Below are 9,225 nucleotides of genomic sequence, written 5' to 3'. Positions count from 1 at the left end.
TCCAATTTAACGGGAACTTGTCGCTTTCGTGTACTAAGAACCGAGTTTACTCTTTAATCCTATCCTTTTATTGTCACTTATAAAAGTTGCCTCAAACCTTAAAGTAGTAAACCTATTTTTAAGAAATTGGTTACTTGTCTTAGTAGAAAAGTGATTTTAACTTGGAAAGATTAACTTAAAGAGATTCTTGGCTTTTAGGCCAAGAATCGGATTTCAAACCCATAAACGCGTTTGAAAATAGTTTCAAAATCATTTTCTAAAAATATGTTAAAGATTCCTAATTAACTGAACAAATTGCTTTTCCCTTTTTTGTTCAGTTAATAACTAATCAAGTTCAATCTTAAGTATGGACGGCTTTCGATCTTACCCATAAACATTTTAAGTACAGCAAACTTGAATTAAAAGTTAAAACATCCCCAATAATATTTTTATTAATACAACATTTGGAACATAATCATGACAATGATTCTTACACTCTAACCCTTAAAAATTTAGCCAGACATGGAAGTAAAAGTAAGCATATAAAAGCATGTAGACATGGTAATTAAAAGTGAGTGCGGGAAATAAAGTAATGTAAAGCAAGGCAATTAAATAATGCAAAGCATGTAAAGAAAATGAAGGCAAGCAGGTAGATAAATAAAGTAAAGCGAGGGCAGGAAATAAAGCAAATAAAGAAATGTAAGGTAAAGCGATTAAAATAAAGCGAGTAAATAAAAACTTGCTCCAATTGGAGTCTTTAAATCTGGTACAAGTGGAAAGTAAATTGCAACTGAATGTAAATGGCGGCAGGATTAACTTCTACCAAAGTTCTCCAAACTCGATTAAAGACTCAATCAACAGTGTGATAACTCTTCGATGTGAAGGGATTATCACTTACAAGATCTGACAATATATGGCTTAAGTTTGTAACTAATCTTGGATAAAAAAAGAAAATGAAATAAGATTCCAATTTATAGAGGTTTCTTGGGCTACGTAAAGATAGGAGTACCCCTCAACTCCTTCTGAGCAGGAAATTTTTAACAAAGACCGCGCCCGCAGAGGGGGGTCGGCGGCCGCGGAGCAGGCCGGGGTGGAGATCATGGGAATGTGGAAGTTACCCCCTGGACAAAGCAGGACACGTCACGGCGCTCCCTTTAGCGGGCGCTGAGCTGGACGCCATGTGTGTAAAACGATTGGAAATCCCGATTTTTCTGGTTTTTTTGCTTGTTTTCTTCAGAAGAGTGAATAAAAGGGACAATACCTACAAATGAGCCAAGAACAAACATAACACATGAAAATAACCTAAAAAATAATAAAAAACATGTGCAAATCGAGTCAGTTATATGGTGTAATTTAGTGTGATCATCACTTGTTGTCCTAGTTTAATTATTGTATTTTAATTCAAAAGATCAAGGTATTCAAGAGATGTGCTTCAAAGGTAAAGAAAAGTCACTTGATCTTTGATATTTGATTTAAGAAAAAAGGTTTTTGCAATAACACTTGATCTTTGATTTTAGAATTTATTTTGAAAGTTCTTTTTGAGTTAAGAAAGGAAAATGTTAATGGCGATGCATGAAAACGACCGGCTTACAAGAAATGGGGTAGAGATACAACTTGATTAAATGAGAAATAATAATAATAAAAAAGAACAAACTACCCCAGATATTTATAAATGAGCAAGTGGATGACATTTATTTAGCAAAATTAATTGAGTAAAAATAATTAAATAAATTAACTAAACTAATTGAAATTAATCGTCAAGAATATAGGAAAGGGGCAGACCATTTGGTTCTATCCTATTTTTTCTCTTAATTCTTTATTATTTGTCTTTTTTATTTGTTGTTGTTTTTTAAAAGAAATGAAAAAAATATTAATAAAGAGTATTATGGAGAGTAGGGGTGGGAGTAGGCCAGGCCGGCCTACAGGGGCCTATGGTCTAGCCTATATAAGGCCAGGCCAGACTTATTAAACAAAAATGTCAGGCTTAGGATTTTTTAAAAGCCTATTTATAAAATAGGCCAGGCTTAGGCTATTAAAAAAGCCTATCAAGCCTCATAGACCGACCTATATTTTCATGTATATTAAGAATAGGTTAAATAGATCAACCTATATTTGCATGTTTATTAGAAAAAAGGCTAAATAGGCAAGCCTATATATGCACATATATTGGAACAAAGGCTAAATAGACCGACCTATATATGCATATATAGGACGACTTATAAGGTTTCTTAAATAATATGGATTAATTGAAAACCATAATGAAAAATAGGCTTTTAGGTCAGGCCAGGCTCTTAAAAAGGCCAGGCCAGGCCAAAAAAAAGAGCCTATTATTGTGGGCTTTGTGTTTATGGGTTAACCCTAAATCCTAATTGCATTCGCATTTTCAATTTCACACCCTTTTTTAAATTTCTATTTCATTTTAATTCTTTTTATTTTTAGAAAATTATTTGATTAAATATTTGTTTAGTTAGTTAATTGTGCTAATTAAAATTAATTATTCTTGATGATTAATTTCAATTAGTATAGTTAATTTATTTAATTATTTTTACTCAATTAATTTTGCTAAATAAATGTCATCCACTTGCTCATTTGTAAATATCTTGTGTAGTTTGTTCATTTTTTATTATTCCTCATTTGATCAACTTGTATCCCTACCATATTTCTTGTAAGTCGATCGCTTCATGCATCGCCATCAACTTTTTCCTTTCTTAACTCAAAAGGAACTTTCATAATAAATTCTAACGCTTGATCCAACGTCAAATTGTTATTGCAAAAATCTTTTTCTTAAATAAAATATCAAAGGTCAAGTGACCTTGGGAGCACACCTCTTAAATACCTTGATCTTTTGAATTAAAATACACTGATTAAATTAGGACAACAAGTGACAACTGGAATTACTTCCTTTTGAATACTTTGGGTAAATACGCTCTATGAAAACACATATGCTCAAACATTTACTAAAAGTCGCAAATATCATTTTCATAAATTTGAATAACAAGTGACAATTGGAAGCACATCCTTTTGAATATCTTGGGAGACTATGTGCTAGGAGCACACTTATGCTCAAAAGTTCACTAAATATCCATTTGAAATCAACTCAAACTTATCTCTTAGTTTTTTGCCCACGCGTGAAGCATCTCATTGCCCACGCGCATATCTTGCCCATGTGCAAACCCCATTTCAAAAATTTGTCTTTCCGCCCAAGTGCGATTAAGACCCCTTTTTCACAAATAAAATCAACTAACAAATTCGTAGTTTTTTACCCCGAACTATGAATGCTTTGACATTCCCATGGCATGAGGGAATACGTAGGCACAAGATGCGATGTCTTGGCGAGCACACTAATAAAAAACCTAAAACTTTTTTTTTCTCTTTTCTCGATTAGTAATTAGAAGAACACAAACATCATGCTAACACTCATTCATAAACTAACTAAAAGGGCCCCATTGAGTACAACGGATGTGAGAAGTGCTAATACCTCCCCCTTGCATAACTGACTCCCGAACCCTAATATGGCTCCGACGACCATCTTATCCATTTTCTTCTTTTGTGGGTTTTATTCGATATTTTCCCTTTCTTATTTTGGAATAAATAAAGATCGGTGGCAACTCTGTTGTACCTCGAGCATGCGATGCGCTCGTAGGTGTGATTTTCGGCCGGTCACGACACCAAGAGTGTGACAGATTTTCCAACATTGTTGCCTAACTCTCCCAACAGATACATAAACCACACAACTTGACACGCAAAAAACGATGCAGCTATATACTCGAAATCGCAAGAAGAAAGTGAAACCACTAGTTCCTTTTTAGAACACCAAGATATTGGGGCTCCTGTGAACATAAAGACATAACCAGCCATAGATTTTCGATCATCTTTATCTCCGCACCAGTTGAAATCGGTATAACCGAGAAAATCATATTTTATGCATGTATCTGTTGCGGGAAAGACAATTCTACAGTCAAGAGTACCTTTGACATATCTTAGGATCCTCTTAACTGCTGCCAAGTGAGACACCTTCGGTATCTCCATGAATTTACTTGCAATAACGACACTAAACGCCAAATCTGGCCGCGTATTGCACAAGTAACGTAATGATCCAATCAATCTTCTATATTATGTTGGATCCATATTATGGTCATCATCACTTTTGAACAGCTGCAACCTTGCCTCAGCTGGTGTATTGGCAGCATTATAATGCTCCATATCACACATCTTCAATATCTCAAGAACATACTTTCTTTGATGCATGAGCAATCTTAATTTTGACTTGTGGAATTCTATGCCAAGAAAGTAAGTCATAATTCCAAGGTCACACATTTCAAACTTTTCCATAAGTTTACTCTTGAACTTGGAAATATCCAACTCATTGCTTCCAGTGATCAACAAATCATCAACATATAAGTAAAGTATGATTACATCTTTGCCTGTGTCCGTCTTCACATAGAAACCATGCTCGAAAACATATTTCGTGAAACCAATGTCGACTAGGAAACCATCTATGCATTTTTTCCAAGCTCTTGGATCATGTTTCAAACCATAAAGCGCTTTCTTCAATTTGTAGACCCTTCCCTCTTGATTTGTCACAACAAAACCAGGGGGCTGTTCTACATAAACTTCCTCCTCAAGTGGACCATTCAAAAACACGGATTTTACATCCATTTGATAGATCGACGAATTGTTGCAATTTAGAATGCCAACAACTAGCCTTATGGTTTCTAGCCTAGCAACATGCGCAAACACCTCATCAAATTCTATACATTCTCTTTGCAAAATCCCTTTGCAACTAGTCGAGCCTTATGCTTGACAATTTCACCTTTGAATTTGCCTTCACTTTATAGACCCATCTCACATTGATTGGCTTCTTTCGTTCCGGTAGATCAACCAACTCCTAAGAACTGCTCTTCTCGATCGATTCTAGTTCCTCTTTCATCGCACATACCCACTTTGGATCACTTAATGCCTCTTCCATGCTAATGCGATCAGATTCGGCAATAAGCGCAACATGAAGGAAATCTCCATCATCATTTATTTCGTTGTACCGTAATACTTCACAATCTTGGAGTCTCTGAGGAAAACCTCTTTGCCTAGTTGGTCGTCTATCGTGTTCCCCAATTTCGGTTTCGACAGGTTGCTGTTCACTACCTATTACAACCCGATTTTCTGCATTTTCACTGCCGTAACCGGTTACAGGATTCTCATAACCGGTTACGCCGTCTCCTATACCAGTTCCAATAGCCTTTGGTAGGAGGAAATTGCGCTCGTAATTGGTTACGCCATTCTGGTAACCGGTTATGGGACCTGTCAAACTCAATTTTTGACTGTCAAAAGGCTTCAGTTCGTCGATCATAATGTCCCTACTAATCACGATTCTCTTGTTTGCAACATCAAACAATTTATAACCTCTAGTAGGGTGATAACTAATAATCACCATATATTCACCCTTGTCATCCAACTTCTTTCGAAGCTGACTCGAAACATGTCGAAATGCTATCAAACCGAAAACTCTCAAATGACTTAAGTTTGGTTTAAATCAAAACCATACCTCTTCTGGAGTCACCTTATCAAGCTTCTTTGTAGGGCACCTATTCAACAAATAGGCGGAAAGTATTTTCCCTTTAACATGTTTCGAACCATGTTCATTATCGAACGATTCTTCCTCTTGGCAACACCATTCAGTTGTGGCGTGTAGGGTGGCACAAATTCATGCACTATCCACTTATCATCATAATACTTCCCAAACTCATTTGAGGTATATTCACCTCCACCACCCGTTTTGAGAATTTTAAGTTTGTGGCCGCTTTGCCGCTCAACCATGGACTTAAATCTTTTGAGCACATGGTAATTCTCTAATTTATATGGTTATCATTATGTTTGGTAAAACTAACTTATGGAAACATGTTGAACAAAATGTTCTATTCACTTCAACTGAAGAGATATGTCGAGTAATATGTCCTATGTAGGGTCATTCGACATTATGTCTGTCATGTACAGCTAGTTCTGTTGAAGTCTAATTTAAGTTACAGTTGCAAAATATTTTAGAATATTGTGCAATCCTATGTGGCGCTTGATTAAGGGATTTTCTCTGTTTTCAAGATGTATGATTAGTTTCTAAATATGGATAATATTTAGGAAATTAATGATTTAAGCCCTATATTTATGGGGAAGATTTTGGAGTATTTTCTGCAGTGCCCTACTGCGATTTGAAGGCCCAATCCAGTCCAAAAGATTGCTTAAAATAGCAACCAATAGACCTAATTGTGGCGTGAAACTTATAGTGTATTTTTGTGTTAGGGCTAGTGCTTTTTTGTGAGCCGCTCTAATACTATATTGATAGAAGAGTAGGGTTGTGTTTTTGAGTTGTAAGTTCTGTGTTCATTCATAAGCTTTTAAGCATTGAATGACTGTGTCTTAGAAGTGTGTCTTCTAAAGTTTTGTAATTGATTCTCATGGTTGTGATTGAGGGGTATTGAGAAGGGTCTCATACCTAGGTGAGTCTTAGGTAGAAGAATTTCATACATCAAATACCTTATCCTTTCTCTTGATTAGGTATATCTATAGTTTCCTACTAAAATTATTGATGAAAGTGACAAATTACCTATTGCCACCATACAATATGACTTGCATTGGACTGCACACATCGGAGTACACCATCTCAAGGTGATGCTTGGTCCTATGAACTTCATCCTTGCTGAAACTACTCTTGTGCATCTTAGGTAGAAGAATTTCATACATCAAATACCTTATCCTTTCTCTTGATTAGGTATATCTATAGTTTCATACTAAAATTATTGATGAAAGTGACAAATTACCTATTGCCACTATACAATATGACTTGCATTGGACTGCACACATCGGAGTACACCATCTCAAGGTGATGTTTGGTCCTATGAACTTCATCCTTGCTGAAACTACTCTTGTGCATCTTCCCTTCACACATTATTCACACATCTCAGCTGGAATATTGATTTTCGGAAACCTAGTTACCATACCATCCCTTTGTAATGCGTCGAGCTCTCGAAAATTGAGATGTCCAAGACGGTAGTGCCATAACCACTCTTCTAGACTTTCCTTTATAGAAAAACGCCAATGGTACATCAATTTCAACTCTATCTTGAAAGTCCTATTGTCATCCATAGGAGCTTTAAGGCCTAAAACCCTGTTTCGGTCCAAAATACGTAAAATCTTGTTTTACACGCGAATCATGTAATCCTTCTCAAGCAATTGTCTAATACTCAAGAATTACATTTAATTCCAGAAATGTATATAATATATTTTATCAAAGGAGTGCCCACCATCCCTTCTCATGATCAAAATATCGCCAACCCCGTCGGCCAATAAAGTGGTATCATCCGCAAATTTCACCTTATTCTTTGTGGCTTGATTGATTTTGACAAACCATTCATTTCTTTCCGTCATATGTGTTGAACAAACATAATCCAAGTACCACTCATCACTGCCTTGGACTCCATCTCGAACCGTTACCATCACGTTTTGCTCCGAATGCGTTTCTGCAACATTTTTCAAACTGTTGCAGTTGCTATTCATACTGTCCAGCAGCTCATTACTTTGAAGTGTGTTATCATCGTACACCTCATGTAAACCAACCTTAGCCTCGTCGTTTTGATTTTCCCTTGGTTTCGCGTTACGATCTCTTGCGAAATGACCAAGTCTATGTCAATTGTAACACTTCACATTACTCTTGTCAATTCTCTTGAAGTTGTTGCTTTGACCACTGTAACGTCCGTAAATGTGTTTTTCTGATTAATTGTGATGTTTGCTACATTTCCCTAATTTTACCGTTTTCGAGTCGAGTCAGTCGGTAAATATTAATTATGTTAATATTTTACTTATTACTTTCCATGTGTGTAATTATTATGTTTTGGGTGTTAATTGGTTAGAATTAATGTTTAGTAACATTTGGGCCAAAATTAGAATTTATGAAAGTTGAGTGGGGGATAATGAGAAGTAGAGAAATAGAAAGAGATATAGAGATAAAAAGAGATATTTTGAGATATTTTGGGAAAGAAAGAAAGAGAGCTTGTGAAGAGAAGAGAAAGAAGAGAAAAACAAAGAGAAGAAGAGAAGTGTAGGAATCCAAACCAAGCTAGAGCCAAGAATCTAACCAAGGTAAGGGGGATGAATCTAGTTTATCTTAATTGTATGGTTCTTATAGTTTTGTGTGTTTTGTTCTTGTTCTTGCTCTTTTCTAAGCTTGATCAACAATGGTAAATTGGGTGTTTTGTGAGTTTTGAAGTTATAAACTTGATTTTGTGGTGTGTATGTGTACTATGATGATAGATATTCCCATGGATCATGTTTGTTTTTCATTTCTCCATGTTTTCTTGCTCATGAAGAAATTGTTAGGTTATTGACATTTAGTGAGTGAGCCATGGAATCATTGATTGATAGAGTGAATGTATGGCATGTATGGGTTGTGTAGGATGTGTAGGGAAGCTTATTTGAGGTTTTGAGAGGATTGGATGGGGTTTTGCAGGTCTGTAGCAGAACTGATTTTTCTAGGTTTACGCAGGTCCGCTGAGCGGAGGGGGTCCGCTGAGCGGAGGTCCTTTTGCAGAAAAATCTCTGTGAAGGTCCGCTGATCGGAGGTTCTGTAATTTTTGTTTGATGATTCCCTGTCTGGGTCCGCTGAGCGGAGCTCAAGCGGACTGTGCGAAATTTTGTTTTCCAAACTTCGTTTTGTTGTATCTTTTGAACCGTAGGTCGTTTCTACGCGCCGTTTGAAGTATTATGAGAACCCTTGAGTATGCTTTATGATAAGGAGGGGTGTGTTGGTGGTTGAATGAATTTTTCATAAATGTATTTTTGTGAAATGATATTTGCTAATCAAGTATGTTTTGACGGTATATGTGTGCTGTGTGAATATGAACGCCTGAGTGGCAATTTTGATGATGTATCCGTGTGGAATAATATAACCGGTGTGATGTAGATATGTGACCGAGTTATATTGTTGTTGTTGTTGTTATGTAATTGAGTCGTTTGTATGCACAGCATGACATTTCATTACGTTAATGGCGGAATGCTATTAACAGGTGGCCTGAATTGGCAATTATTACCAGTGGGAGCTTAGTGCTCGGTAAAAAGGTGTATTTGCCCGAGTGGCAAGAGGTCATCAGTGGGGGCTAGATGCTCGATGACGGTTAGTCGTAGCTTACTGCTCGACAAAGGTGTATTTTCCTGAGGGAAAGAAGTCCCAGCATAATGCTCGGCAAGGTGTATTTGTCATAA

Source organism: Vicia villosa, linkage group LG5, assembly GCF_029867415.1.
Source record: "Vicia villosa cultivar HV-30 ecotype Madison, WI linkage group LG5, Vvil1.0, whole genome shotgun sequence".
NCBI lineage: Eukaryota > Viridiplantae > Streptophyta > Magnoliopsida > Fabales > Fabaceae > Vicia > Vicia villosa.
This window is presented reverse-complemented; position numbering follows the sequence as displayed.